The following is a 13,312-nucleotide window of genomic DNA, read 5'->3' as shown; positions in this document are numbered from 1 at the left end:
CAATATTCCTCCCACTGACACCAGTGATGGGGCACTATTCCTTCCACTGACACCAATGATGGGGCACTATTCCACTGACACCATTGATGGGGCACTATTCCTCCCACTGCCACCAATGATGGGGGCACTATTCCTCCCACTGACACCAATGATGGGGGCACTATTCCTCCCACTGACACCAATGATGGGGGCACTATTCCTCCCACTGACACCAATGATGGGGCGCTATTCCTCCCACTGATACCAATGATGGGGCACTATTCCTCCCGCTGACACCAATGATGGTGCACTATTCCTCCCACTGAAATCAATAATGGGGGCACTATTCCTTCCACTGACACCAATGATGGGACACTATTCCTCCAACTGACACCAATGATGGGGAACTATTCCTCCCACTGACACCAATAATGGGGGCACTATTCCTCCCACTGACACCAATGATGGGGCACTTTTCCTCCCATTGATACAAATGACGGGACACTATTCCTCCAACTGAAACCAATGATGGGGCACTATTCCTGCGTGGGTTTCTTCTTGGTACTCCGGTTTCCTCCTAAACTCCAAAGACATGTTGGTAGGTAAATTGGCTCCTGTCTAAATTGGCCCTGATAAGGTTATGTATGAATGTCAGTTAGGGACCTTAGATTGTAAGCTCCTTGAGGGTATGGACTGATGTGAATTATATAATGTATATGTAAAGTGCTGCGTAAATTGATGGCGCTATTTAAGTACCTGAAATAAATAAATAAATGACCCCTTGCAGTGGGGCTGTCAGTGGCGGCTGACACTCCATGGTCGCTGGCTCACTCACCCCGAACATGTGGAGGGCAGGCAGGCAGCAGCGGCAGTGGCTTCTCCTCAGTCTACTGCGTCTCCTCCCTCCTCCTCCTTGGCCAATGGCATGGCTTCTCCTTTCGGCCAATGGGGAAACGGGACTCAGGACCCGCTTCCTGATTGGCCAGGAGGAGGATCCGTGTGACAATAGCGAATATTCATTCGCTATTGTCACACAACTAGGTGGGCTCAGGGCGCAGTGCTCTGCGCCCCGAGCCCACCCTTTTTTGAAGCCTATTAGAGCCTCTGGCTCTAATCACGTGCTTCCAACAAAAAAAAAAAAGCCCCATTGGAATCCATGCGTCCTGTGCCCTGCATGTAGATTAGGGGGCCGGACGTATGGATAGGGGGGGCAACGCCCCTGCGCCCTCAATAGACTGGTCGCCACTGGGGACTGTGCCTGCGCTGCAAGCGTAAATAGCATGTTTAGTCTAGGGGAGAGGAAAAACACTATTACTTACCTGATACTCCGCTCCCCCGGGCAGATTTTGCTCCATCTATGCTCCGGTGCTGGACTGTCCCTCGGCATTATCACATCCAATGCAGGGCTATGGTCCATGATCAAGTTGGGATTGTTGCCACTTGCCTACCGGGCACATTCACCCCCTTCCTTCCCAGGCCAATTATCAGCTTTCAGCGCTGTCGCACTTTGAATGACAATTGCATGGTCATGCAACACTGTACCCAAATTAAATTTTTATCATTTATTTTTTTTGCACAAATAGAGCTTTGGTGGTGTTTATTCATCACTTTTTTTTTATTTTTTGCAAAGTAAATGAAAAAAGACCAAAAATTGTGGGGGAAAAAACGTTTTCATAGTTTGTTATAACATTTTGCAAACAGGTAATTTTTCTCCTTTACTGATGGGCACTGATGAGGCTGCACTGATAGGCGGCACTGATGGGCACTAATAGGTGGCACTGATGGGCACTGATGAGGAGGTACTGATAGGTGGCACTGATGGGCGGCACTGAGAGGTGGCACTGATGAAGCTGCACTGATAGGTGGCACTGATGGGCACTGACGAGAAGACACTGATAGGTGGCACTGATAGGCAACACTGATGGGCACTGATAAGCGGCACCAATGGGGCTGCACTGATAATCAGGATGATTAAATGTCCCTTTCACACAAGCCAGTTCCCTCATCTCCTCTTCTCATGCTGTCAGCGAAAGGAAAGGAATGCCGATAACCGACATGTGTTTACATCGTGATCAGCTGTGATTGGACACAGCTGAACACGTGATAAAGGGCCGCTGTGAGTGGTCCTTTACCTAGATCTGCGATTAGCTGTGTCCTAAGGACACAGCACTAAGATATAATTTAGATTTTTGGCATCCCGAACAATAGGAGTTTCAGTTTTGGTGAGATCACTCCTCAAAGGTTAAATATTTCTAAAGGGATGCCAACCCTGCAGCCTTTCTCGTTTCAGCACAGAGAGTGAGCCATGTGATTATAATGAACCAGACCCTCCCATTCAGAATCAGTATGCAAAGAACATGGTGAAACAAACAGCTACAATATATTTCTTTACATCAACAAAAGGTAGGAATCTGCTACAACGTTTGTTAAAATCTATCTATCTATCTATCTATCTGTCTGTCTGTCTGTCCCTCTATCTATCTATCTATCTATCTATCTATCTATCTATCTATCTATCTATCTATCTATCTATCTATCTATCTATCTATCTATCTATCTATCTATCTATCTATCTATCTATCTATCTATCTATCTATCTATCTATCTATCTATCTATCTATCGAGTTTGCATTGCTCCTGACTTGTATTAAAAAGACTCTTCTAAGATTAGCTTCGGGTAGTTTTTGCATGCCCGTAGACTTGTATGGGAATGAAAACCATGTTTGAAATCTACAAAAGCCACTAAACACAAAACCTAAATTATTTTTTGATTATGAAAGCATTGTAAGTAAGTAAGTCTGAATTTGGTATCAATCTCTTGCGGTCCCTTTGCAGCAGGGCTAGAGGGTAGATGAAGAAGCAGCACAAGGAGTCAATCAGTTCATGTGGTGGCAAGGAGAATGCTAATAGGAGACAATAACTGAGTGACAGAGAGATGAGCTTATCTCTGTGCTACTTCTCATTTCATTGTTCAGTCACAGGTTGGGGTTCAGGAGGACCTGGGTTTGAAGCAGGGGTCTACAAACTTTCTACACAAAGTCCTAGTTTACTGTTCTTTAGACTCTAGGGTGTAGCCGGACATTAGCCAATGGGAGTAGAAAAGAATAATGTCCCATTGTTGGTATTAGTGGGGGGAATAGTGTCCTATTGTTTATATCTATGAGGAAATATTGTCCCATCAGTAGTATCAGTGGGAGGAATAGTGTCCCATCATTGGTATTAGTGGGAGGAATGGTGCCCCATCATTGGTATCAGTGGGAAGAATAGTGCCCTATCATTGGTATCAGTGGGAGGAATAGTGCCCCATCATTGGTATCAGTGGGAGGAATAGTGCCCCATCATTGGTATCAGTGGGAGGAATAGTGTCCCATCATTGGTATCAGTGGGAGGAATAGTGCCCCATCATTGGTGTCAGTGGGAGGAATAGCGTCCCATCATTGGTATCAGTGGGAGGAATAGCGTCCCATCATTGGTATCAGTGGGAGGAATAGTGTCCCATAATTGGTATCAGTGGGAGGAATGGTGTCCCCTCATTGATATCAGTGGGAGGAATAGTGCCCTATCATTGGTATCAGTGGGAGGAATAGTACCCCATCATTGGTATCAGTGGGAAGAATAGTGCCCTATCATTGGTATTAGTGGGAGGAATAGTGCCTCATCATTGGTATTAGTGGGAGGAATAGTGCCTCATCATTGGTATCAGTGGAAGGAATAGTGTCCCATCATTGGTATCAGTGGGAGGAATAGTGCCCCATCATTGGTGTCAGTGGGAGGAATAGTGTCCCATCATTGGTGTCAGTGGGAGGAATAGTGCCCCATCATTGGTATCAGTGGGAGGAATAGTTCCCCCTCATTGATATCAATGGGAGGAGTAGTGCCCCCTCATTGGTATTAGTGGGAGGAATAGTGACCCATTATTGGCATCAGTGGGAGGAATAGTACCCCATCATTGGTATCAGTGGGAGGAATAGTACCCCATCATTGGTATCAGTGGGAGGAATAGTGCCCCCTCATTGGTATTAGTGGGAGGAATAGTGCCCCATCATTGGTGTCAGTGGGAGGAATAGCGTCCCATCATTGGTATCAGTGGGAGGAATAGCGTCCCATCATTGGTATCAGTGGGAGGAATAGTGTCCCATAATTGGTATCAGTGGGAGGAATGGTGTCCCCTCATTGATATCAGTGGGAGGAATAGTGCCCTATCATTGGTATCAGTGGGAGGAATAGTACCCCATCATTGGTATCAGTGGGAAGAATAGTGCCCTATCATTGGTATTAGTGGGAGGAATAGTGCCTCATCATTGGTATTAGTGGGAGGAATAGTGCCTCATCATTGGTATCAGTGGAAGGAATAGTGTCCCATCATTGGTATCAGTGGGAGGAATAGTGCCCCATCATTGGTGTCAGTGGGAGGAATAGTGTCCCATCATTGGTGTCAGTGGGAGGAATAGTGCCCCATCATTGGTATCAGTGGGAGGAATAGTTCCCCCTCATTGATATCAATGGGAGGAGTAGTGCCCCCTCATTGGTATTAGTGGGAGGAATAGTGACCCATTATTGGCATCAGTGGGAGGAATAGTACCCCATCATTGGTATCAGTGGGAGGAATAGTACCCCATCATTGGTATCAGTGGGAGGAATAGTGCCCCCTCATTGGTATTAGTGGGAGGAATAGTCACCCATCATTGGTATCAGTGGGATAAATAGTGTTCTAATGGGTATATTAGTGGGAGGTATTAAGCCACATTGTTGTTATTAGTGCAGCGAAAATTGCCCAAGCGGGAGATATAGAACTCCATAATTTTTATCAGTGGGAGGAATTATACCCCACTGTTGGTGTCAGTGGGAGGAATAGTGCCTCAAGGGCCAGATAAAAGAAAGCAAAGGGCTGCATCGGCCCATGGGATGCAATTCGGAGACCACTGGTTTAGAAAAAGTGGGTTAAATGACGTTGACCATTAGGGTAAAAACATCTAGTGGCAGAAATAGGCACTGCACGGCTCTAGATTGAAGGTGAATATTGCAACAAAAGTTGGTTTTGTTATTTTACCTTTTAATGGACTATTCATATTAATCTAGACTGCTATTCTGCTTTAAAGCACATTTGGCCTTTGGCCATGCACCAAATTTGTTTCAGAGCCACTTTTCACCATTGGTCCCTCAAATGACTCATTAGGTGTCCCTCATATTGGCTGCTATCACGACACTGGATGTGCATTTAGAACGAATGTATTTTACACACTTTATGAGGTTAATGTACCAAAGGCAAACAGTCTGTACACTTTGCAAGGGAATCTTCCTTTGAATCATTTGACTTCCATCATCCAATCACATTTTTAATTAAACTATTCATTATTTATTTTCCTGGCACGTGGTTGGGTATTCATGAAAGGTGACTTTTAAACTAAGTGAAGATTCCCATGCAAATCGGAATTTCTCTTGCAAAGGGAGAAGCCTATTTGCTATTAGTAAATCAACCCCAAGGAATCCCAATGCAACCACTGCTCTGCTACCTCTACAGCCAGCTTAGCTCTTCCAAGTCTGCTATGTTGTTCAAGCAAAGTGGTGGTTGTTAGGCAAACGAGCCCCTGTGACTTTTTTTTTTTTTTTTTTGCTGAATAAAGGAGGTAAAGGAGGTACTGATTTCTATTTACAGTTTTTGCCAATCACATGCAAACAAAGGATGTAGAAAAGCTTACGGGGGCTCTCATAGATGGTTGCTAGGGTCAGTTGCTAGGTACTTATTTCTGCATCCTTACTCTGCCATAACCTGAATGGTTGTTCTATAATCAAAATGAAAAGCATCTGAGAAAAATCACAAAAAAAAGCGGATTGCTAGGTTGGAACACAGAAACCATTTTTTTCTGGAAATGATCTGTAATAAAACTTGCACAAAGAAAAAAAAAGATGGACAAATGGGAAGCTTCTCAAAGGGACCAAAAAGATACAATGCTATATTTAGCCACGAAAAGATGAAGCCTGGCTGATAGTAATGGGTATCTGATTCTCAAGGGATCGGCAAGGCATTTGTCTCAATTCTCAAAGCTAACACATCGGAACAAAGATACTTATGTTTTTTTTTTTTTTTTTTTTTAAGTGACTGTTATTTTCAAAGACGAATGGACTCTGAAAATAACTGTCACATGTCAGAAATAAAAAAAAAAGCTTGAAAAATTGAGCTTTCTCTTTTCAACTACAGTTTTTGCAGTAAATGTTCATGTAAAAAAAAAAAATGTATTTCTAAGAATGGACTGTGTTAAAGTATAACCAAAGGCAAAACTTTGTTCTTCGTTTTGAATAGAGTGGAGGTGGATTAGGACAGCTGTCAGTTTTTATTGCTGTCTGTGCCCCCCATTAAGGAGATTCAACCTCTCGATTTGTCTGGTTCAGCATTTTTCAACCGGGGTGCCCCTTAACCGCTTTCGGATCGCCTGCCGCAGGAATAATGAGGCAGGCTGGCCCTCCTGTGCAAACCGCCGTCGGTGCAGCTAGGGGACGAGCAAGCACCACCGTTGGCCCGCTCCCGCCCCCACTCGGCAGCAGGGATTTCGATGCATGGGGCAGGCAGCTCCTATTGCCGGCTGAATCCCGCGATTGCTACCTACTGAGAGAGAAGAACGGTCAGCTGTTGTAAACACAGCTAACCGTTCTTTTCTCTGGAATGATCACAGAGCGACTGTGATCCGTAGGTATACGTCGGTCGCGTGCCTGCAACTAGGGGGCGAGCGCGCACCGCCGGTGGCGTCCTCCCGCCCCCACTCGGCAGCGGGGACTCCGATGCATGGGGCAGGCGGCTCCTATTGCCACCTGAAACCCGCAATCGCTACCTACTGAGAGAGAAGAACGGTCAGCTGTTGTAAACACAGCTGACCATTCTCTCTAGAATGATCACAGAGCGCCTGTGATCCGTAGGTATACGTCGGTCGCGTGCCTGCAGCTAGGGGGCGAGCACGCACCACCAGTGGCGCGCTCCCGACCCCACTCGGCAGCGCAGACTCCAATGTATGGGGCAGACGGCTCCTATTGCCGCCTGAAACCCGCGATCGCTACCTACTGAGAGAGAAGAACGGTCAGCTGTTGTAAACACAGCTGACCGTTCTTTTTTCTGGAATGATCACAGAGCGCCTGTGATCCGTAAGTATACATCGGTCGCGTGCCTGCAGCTAGGGGGTGAGTGCGCGCTGCTGGCGGCGCGCTCCCGCCCCCACTCGGCAGTGGGGACTCCGATTGCCGCCTGACACCCGCGATCGCTCCCCGCTGAGAGAGAAGAACGGTCAGCTGTTGTAAACACAGCTGACCGTTCTTCTCTCTGGAATGATCACAGAGCGCCTGTGATCCTTCTATATAGGATCACAGGTCTCTGTGATAATTTCACAAGCCCCACCCACATACAGTTAGAAACACGCCCCTAGGTACACATTTAACCCTTTGATCGGCCCTGGGTTAACCCCTTCCCTGCCAATGAGATTATTACAGTAACAGTTCAAATTTTTAGCACTGATTATTGTAGTAATGTCACTGGTCCCCCCAAAAGTTTCAAAAATGTCAGTTAGGGGGTCGATCTGTCCGCCGCAATGTCGCAGTCCCGCTAAAAATCGCAGAACGCTGCCATTACTAGTGAAAAAAAAAACAATAAAAATGACATAAATCTTTCCCGTAGTTAGTAGACACGATAACTTTTGCGCAAACCAATCAAAATACGCTTATTGGGATTTTTTTTACCAAAAATATGTAGCAGAAAACAAATTGGCCTAAAATGTTAAAAATTTTTGATTTAGAATTCTTTTTTTTTTATTTGGGGGGGGGGGGGTGTTGTATAGCAGAATGTGAAACCTATTGTTTTTTTTTTTTTTTTCAGAATTGTCGCTCTATTTTAGTTTATAGCGCAAAAAAAAAAATCACAGAGCTGATCAAATACCACCAAAAAAAAGCTCTGTTTGTGGGGAAAAAAAAGGACATCAATTTTATTTAGGTACAGCGTTGCACGACCGCGCAATTGTCTGTTAAAATAACGCAGTGCCGAATCACAAAAAATGGCCTGGTCATTAAGGGGGCAAATCCTTCCGGTCCAGAAGTTATTAGGGTTTTTTCAGGGGTGCCTCAGCAAAATGCCCAAAAAAAATGCACAAAATCTGTATACAAGGTGGAGTGTGGATGAAGCCTGCTTTTGAGTTACACAAAGCCACAGGTTTTGATTGTGCACCATTAGGACCTTCTAGCTGCTAACCTCCTAACAACCAATGGCGTCATCAGTTGATTAGGAGGATGTCAGTCATCTGTATAGCATCCTCGTTTGACTATCCCTTGGTTCTCCCCATCAGCTTTGGAGTCACATTAGCTGAAAGATGGAGGAAAACTGAGGAAGAAGAGAAACATTGGAATAATAGTCAGTACCAGTTTGCACCTCCAACATTGGGTCTCCTACATGTGTGGATGTTGCTGCATTAAGTAAAACGAATAGAATAGGGTTTACATTTTAGGATGGGGTGCCTCAAGACTGTCCATAATTTCGAAGGGTGCCTCAAGACTGTCCATAATTTTCAAGGGTGCCTCGAAATTGTCCATAATTTTAAAAGGTGCTTTGACAAAAAAAAAGGTTGAGAAACACTGGTCTGGTTTACCATTATCTTTGAAAGTGAAAGTAAAAAAAAAATCCCAAAATATTGGGTTGTCCCCAGAAAAGTACTAGAGGGGGAAATGGTCCAATGGGGGACACTAGTTCTGGTGACCTGGGGGTCCCCAAGGAATTCCCTTTAATATGCAGGGATTTCCTCCCACTTCCTGTTAGGCTCTGGGACAGGAAGTGAAGTAAAATCTCTGCAATGGGACAGAGATGGCGAGAAAAAACCTCACAGGGGTTACCACCCTTCCTCACTCTATCCAAAAGGAAAAAAAAAATAAAATTGCGCATAGTTCTACTTTAACCAGGTGCCGACCGCCGCAAGTACATTTACTGCGGCAGTCAGCCCCTCCTGGGCAAAGCGACGTAGTACTACTCGCCCAGGAGCCTGTAGGGGGCGAACGCGCGCTCCCGCCCCTGCTCGTTCATGCCGATCCCCGCGCCAGTGACCGGTGGCTCCGATGTCCGCCGGTAACTCGCGATCTCCCGCTGGAGAGGGAGAAAGGCAGGCGGCTGATGTAAACAAAGTCGTCTATCATTCTCCCTGGTGGAACAGCAGAGATCATACGATCCTGCTATGTAGGATCGTATGTCTCTGTGGTTACATCAAAAGCCACGCCCCTTGACAGTTAGAAGCACGCCCCTAGGGACACACTTAACCCCTGGATCTCTAATAAAGTTAACCCCTTCCCTGCCAGTGTCATTTTTACAGTAATTGTGCATATGTATAGCACTGATTACTGTAGTAATGTCACTGGTACCCCCAAAAGTGTAAAAAATGTTAGTCAAGGGTCCGATCTGTCCGTCGTAATGTCGCAGTCCCGCAAAAAAAATCGCAGATCGCCGCCATTACTAGTTAAAAAAAAAACAATAAAAATAAAATAAATCTTTCCCATAGTTAGTAAACGCAATGTGAAAAATATTGTTATTTTTTCAAAATTGGCGCTCTTTTTTTCTTTATAGCGCAAAAAATAAAAATCGCACAGGTGAACAAATACCACCAAAAGAAAGCCCTGTTTGTGGAAAAAAAAGGGCGTCAATTTCATTTGGGTACAGCGTCGCACGACCGCGCAATTGTCCGTTAAAGTAACGCAGTGCCGAATCGCAAAATAGACCCTGGTCTTTGAGCAGCCAAATCCTCCGGGGCTTAAGTGATTAAGGCAACCTGAGCATTGCTCCACTTCGTTTTTGGACTTGTCAGCCTACTTTTTTTTACACACAAAAATAAAAGTTCAAGAGAAGACTTTCCCACGCAGGGGTTTCCACCATCAAAGCGAGGAATACAAAAAAAATGCCTAGCCACCTGGCCTCTTTTTTCAGGTTCATCAGACCATCTCACCCAGCTCTCCTGGCTCTCTCAGCCTTTCAGTTGCAGCACCCTGCTGCAGGGGCCCACTCCCTGGGCTCAATAGGGTATCTCCTGGCTTTCCAGGCTCTCTCACCCTTCGACCTCCATATTTTTGCAATCCCCTGGACTTACCTAATCTTCGCAGCTTTCCTTGTTTCCTGGACTCGCTTAGCTGCCTTGACCCTCCCAGTCCTGTGGGTAAGGAAGCTCTCCTCCAGTATAAAGTGCTATCTATTGAGAGGAGCACCTCTCCAAACAGAAGCCTACACCTGTCCCCTGACGGGAGTACGCCTGTCTGGATGGAGCACACACCGGTCTCCTGAAGGGAGCCCTGAGTTTTGCCCAAGTCCTTCATTATAACGGTTTTGTGCACCTGGACTCGCGCCCTGCTGGTCTTCAGCAAGACCTGGACATTTGATTGGAGATTCCTTCTTTCCCAAAGTAGTAGTAGCAATTTTAGTGAGATCCTGCCAGTCCGAACATCGTTTTGTGGTCTGTCCACCCACCTTTATTACACACAAAATTAAAAGTTCAAAAGAAAACTTGCCCACACAGGGGTTCCCAACATCAAACGCGCAACGGAAAAAAAATGCCTTGCCGCCTGTTAGAGAAACAGCCATGCTGCAACTGGCAACTCCGCCAGTACTTCCAATGGCCGCAATGGACTGGCCTATAAAAGGACTCTGCTCAGCCCATCAGATTTCTGGATTGTCTTCAGCTCTTCCTGTTTCCTGAGCATTGCTACTTCCTGGATTCCAGTTTGACCCGGCTTGTTCCTGACCTGTCTGCTCTCTCTCCTGGCTTTGACCCTCGGCTTCGTCTGACCATCCCTGCTCCAGTTTGGCTCTCCCGTTATCTGATCTCGGCTTGGCTCACGGACTTGCTTCCTGCCCTCCAGTACCTGATCTTGGCTTTCCCACGGACTTGTCTGCTTCTGGCCTTCCTTCTATACCTTTGGCTTGCACCTGTTGCAGCTTCCTGCCAAGCCCTGTGTTTGACCCCCAGCTGGTCTTACACCTACTGCCTGGTTGTTCCTGGTTCCTCCTTGGACTGTCCGGTGTATACCTGCCCAGCACTCTGCTAAAGACCGCCTGTCTACCATCAGGACCCTGCCGGCAGCCAGTGCTTCTGTGGGCGCTACACCCTCTGTCTCAACCCCAGGGGCGTGCCGCACTCAGCCGCAAGGGGAGCCCTCTCTGCATCTCGGCCTCGGATCAGGTACGTGAAACCGCCTGGCTTCCTCTTTTTCCCGGTCCCTCAGACCCTCTTACCCAGCTCTCCTGGCTCTCTTGGCCTTTTATTTGCAGCACCCTGCAAATCAAAGAGAATAGAGAAAACTTGCCCAAGCAGCGGTTCCCACCATCAAAGCGCGTAACACAAAAAAATGCCTAGCCACCTGGCTTCCTCTTTTTCCTGGTCCCTCAGACCATCTCAACCAGCTCTCCTGGCTCTCTCAGCCTTTTATTTGCAGCACCCTGCTGCACAGGCCCACTCCCTGGCCTCTCAATAGGGGAATCTTCTGGCACCCTAGGCTCTCTCACGCCTCCGAGTCCTCCAGATTCTCGAAGTCCCCTGGATTTGCCTAGTCATCTCTGCTTTCCCTGTCTCCTGGACTCGCTTAGCTGCCTTGACCCTCAGTCCTATGGGTAAGGAATCTCTCCTCCAGGATGGAGTGCTGTCTCTTGAGTGGAGCACATGTCCCTTCACGGGAGTATGCTTGTCTGGATGGAGCATACACCGGTCTTCTGAAGGGAGCTGTCAAAGAAACAGCCATGCTGCAACTGGCCCAGCACTCTGCTAGAGACCGCCTTTCTCCCATCAGGACCCTGCCGGCAACCAGTGCTTCTGTGGGCGCTACACCCTCTGTCTCAACCCCAGAGGTGTGCCGCGCTCAGCCGCAAGGGGAGCCCTCTCTGCATCTCGGCCTCGGATCAGGTACGTGACAGGAGCCCTTAACTTTGCCCAAGTCCTTCATCATAAGGGGTTGTGTGCAACTCGACTAGCACCCTGCTGGTCTTCAGCAAGACCTGGACATTGGGTTGGAGATTCCTTCCCTCCCAAAGTAGCAGGGGTTTCCACCATCAAAGCAAGTAACACAAAAATAATGCACAACCACCTGGCTCCTTCTTCAGCAGTGGCGCTGCTCTTTTCCCTGGTCCCTCAGACCTTCTCACCCCATTCTGGCTCTTTCAGTCTTTTAGATGCAGCACTCTGCAGCACGGGCCAACTCCCTGACCTTTCAGTAGGGTATCTCCTTGCACCCTAGGTTCTCACACTCCTCCAAGTCCTCCAGATTTCCTCAGTCTCCTGGACTTGCCTAGTCGCCCCAGCTTTACCAGTCTCCTGGACTCACTAGCTGCCTTGACCCTCTCAGTCTTGTGGGTAAGGAATCCCTCCTCCAGCATGCAGTGCTGTCTCTCAAGTTGAGCACCTCTCCTAATAGGAGCCCACAACTGTCCCCTGATTGAAGTACGCCTCTCTGGATGGAGCACACACCGGTCTCCGGAAGGGAACCCTGAACTATGACCAAATCCTTCATTATAAGGGCTGTGTGATTGTGGACTCACACCCTACTGGTTTTCAGCAAGACCTGGGTATTAGGTTGGAGATTCCTTCCTTCCCAAAGTAGTAGTAGCAATTTTAGTGAGATCCTGCCAGTCCGAACTTTGTTGTAGGAATTGTCAGCCCGCTTTTATTACACGCGTGCACAGGCCCACTCCCTGGCCTCTCAATAGGGGATCTTCTGGCACCCTAGGCTCTCTCACTCCTCTAAGACCTCCAGATTCTCGCAGTCCCCTGGATTTGCCTAGTCATCTCGGCTTTCCCTGTCTCCTGGACTCGCTTAGCTGCCTTGACCCTCTCAGTCCTATGAGTAAGGAATCTCCTCCAGGATGGAGTGCTGTCTCTTGAGCACGGGCCCACTCCCTCGCCTCTCAATAGGGGATCTCCTGGGTAAGTTACCTCTCCTCCAGTATGGAGTGCTGTTACTTGAGTGGAGCACCTTTCCTAACGGGAGCCCACACCTGTCCCCTGATGGGAGTATGCCTGTCTTCTAGATGGAGACCACACCAGTCTCCTAAGGGAATCACTGGGCTTTGCTGAAGTTCTTCCTTATAAGGGCTGTGTGCTGTGTGACACACACTCTGCTGGTCTTCAGCAAGACCTGGACACTGGGTTGAAGATTCCTTCCCATCCAAAGCACTCTGAAATCTCCAAGCTTCAGCTTTTAGGGGCAGCTCCCGACAGTAACTCCTGACTCCTGCATTCTGTACGATACATACTCATGACACCTGCACTCTGTATGGTTCAAACTCATGACACCTGCACTCTGTACAGTTCAAACTCTTGACACTTGCACCTAGTAC

The 13,312-nt window shown here is 47.3% G+C and overlaps 1 protein-coding gene across 2 annotated transcripts in view; it reads right to left on the bottom strand.

Moving 5' to 3' along the window:
• The window catches only part of GABRA3 (gamma-aminobutyric acid type A receptor subunit alpha3), a 67,290-nt gene that overhangs the window by 42,853 nt on the left and 11,125 nt on the right, over positions 1–13,312 (bottom strand). The window contains exon 1 of one of the 2 annotated variants that reach the window (XM_082263957.1): positions 5,679–5,696. The exons of the other annotated variant lie outside the window; for it this stretch is intronic. The gene's annotated coding sequence lies outside the window, so the exon portion shown is untranslated. Of the gene's footprint in view, positions 1–5,678; positions 5,697–13,312 lie in introns of those variants that run through there. 2 annotated transcript variants of the gene reach the window in all.

Source organism: Pelophylax lessonae (genome assembly GCF_965119305.1).
Source record: "Pelophylax lessonae genome assembly, chromosome: 7".
Lineage (NCBI taxonomy): Eukaryota > Metazoa > Chordata > Amphibia > Anura > Ranidae > Pelophylax > Pelophylax lessonae.
The sequence above is the reverse complement of the archived record's forward strand: the minus strand, read 5'-3'. Positions and strand labels throughout refer to the sequence as shown.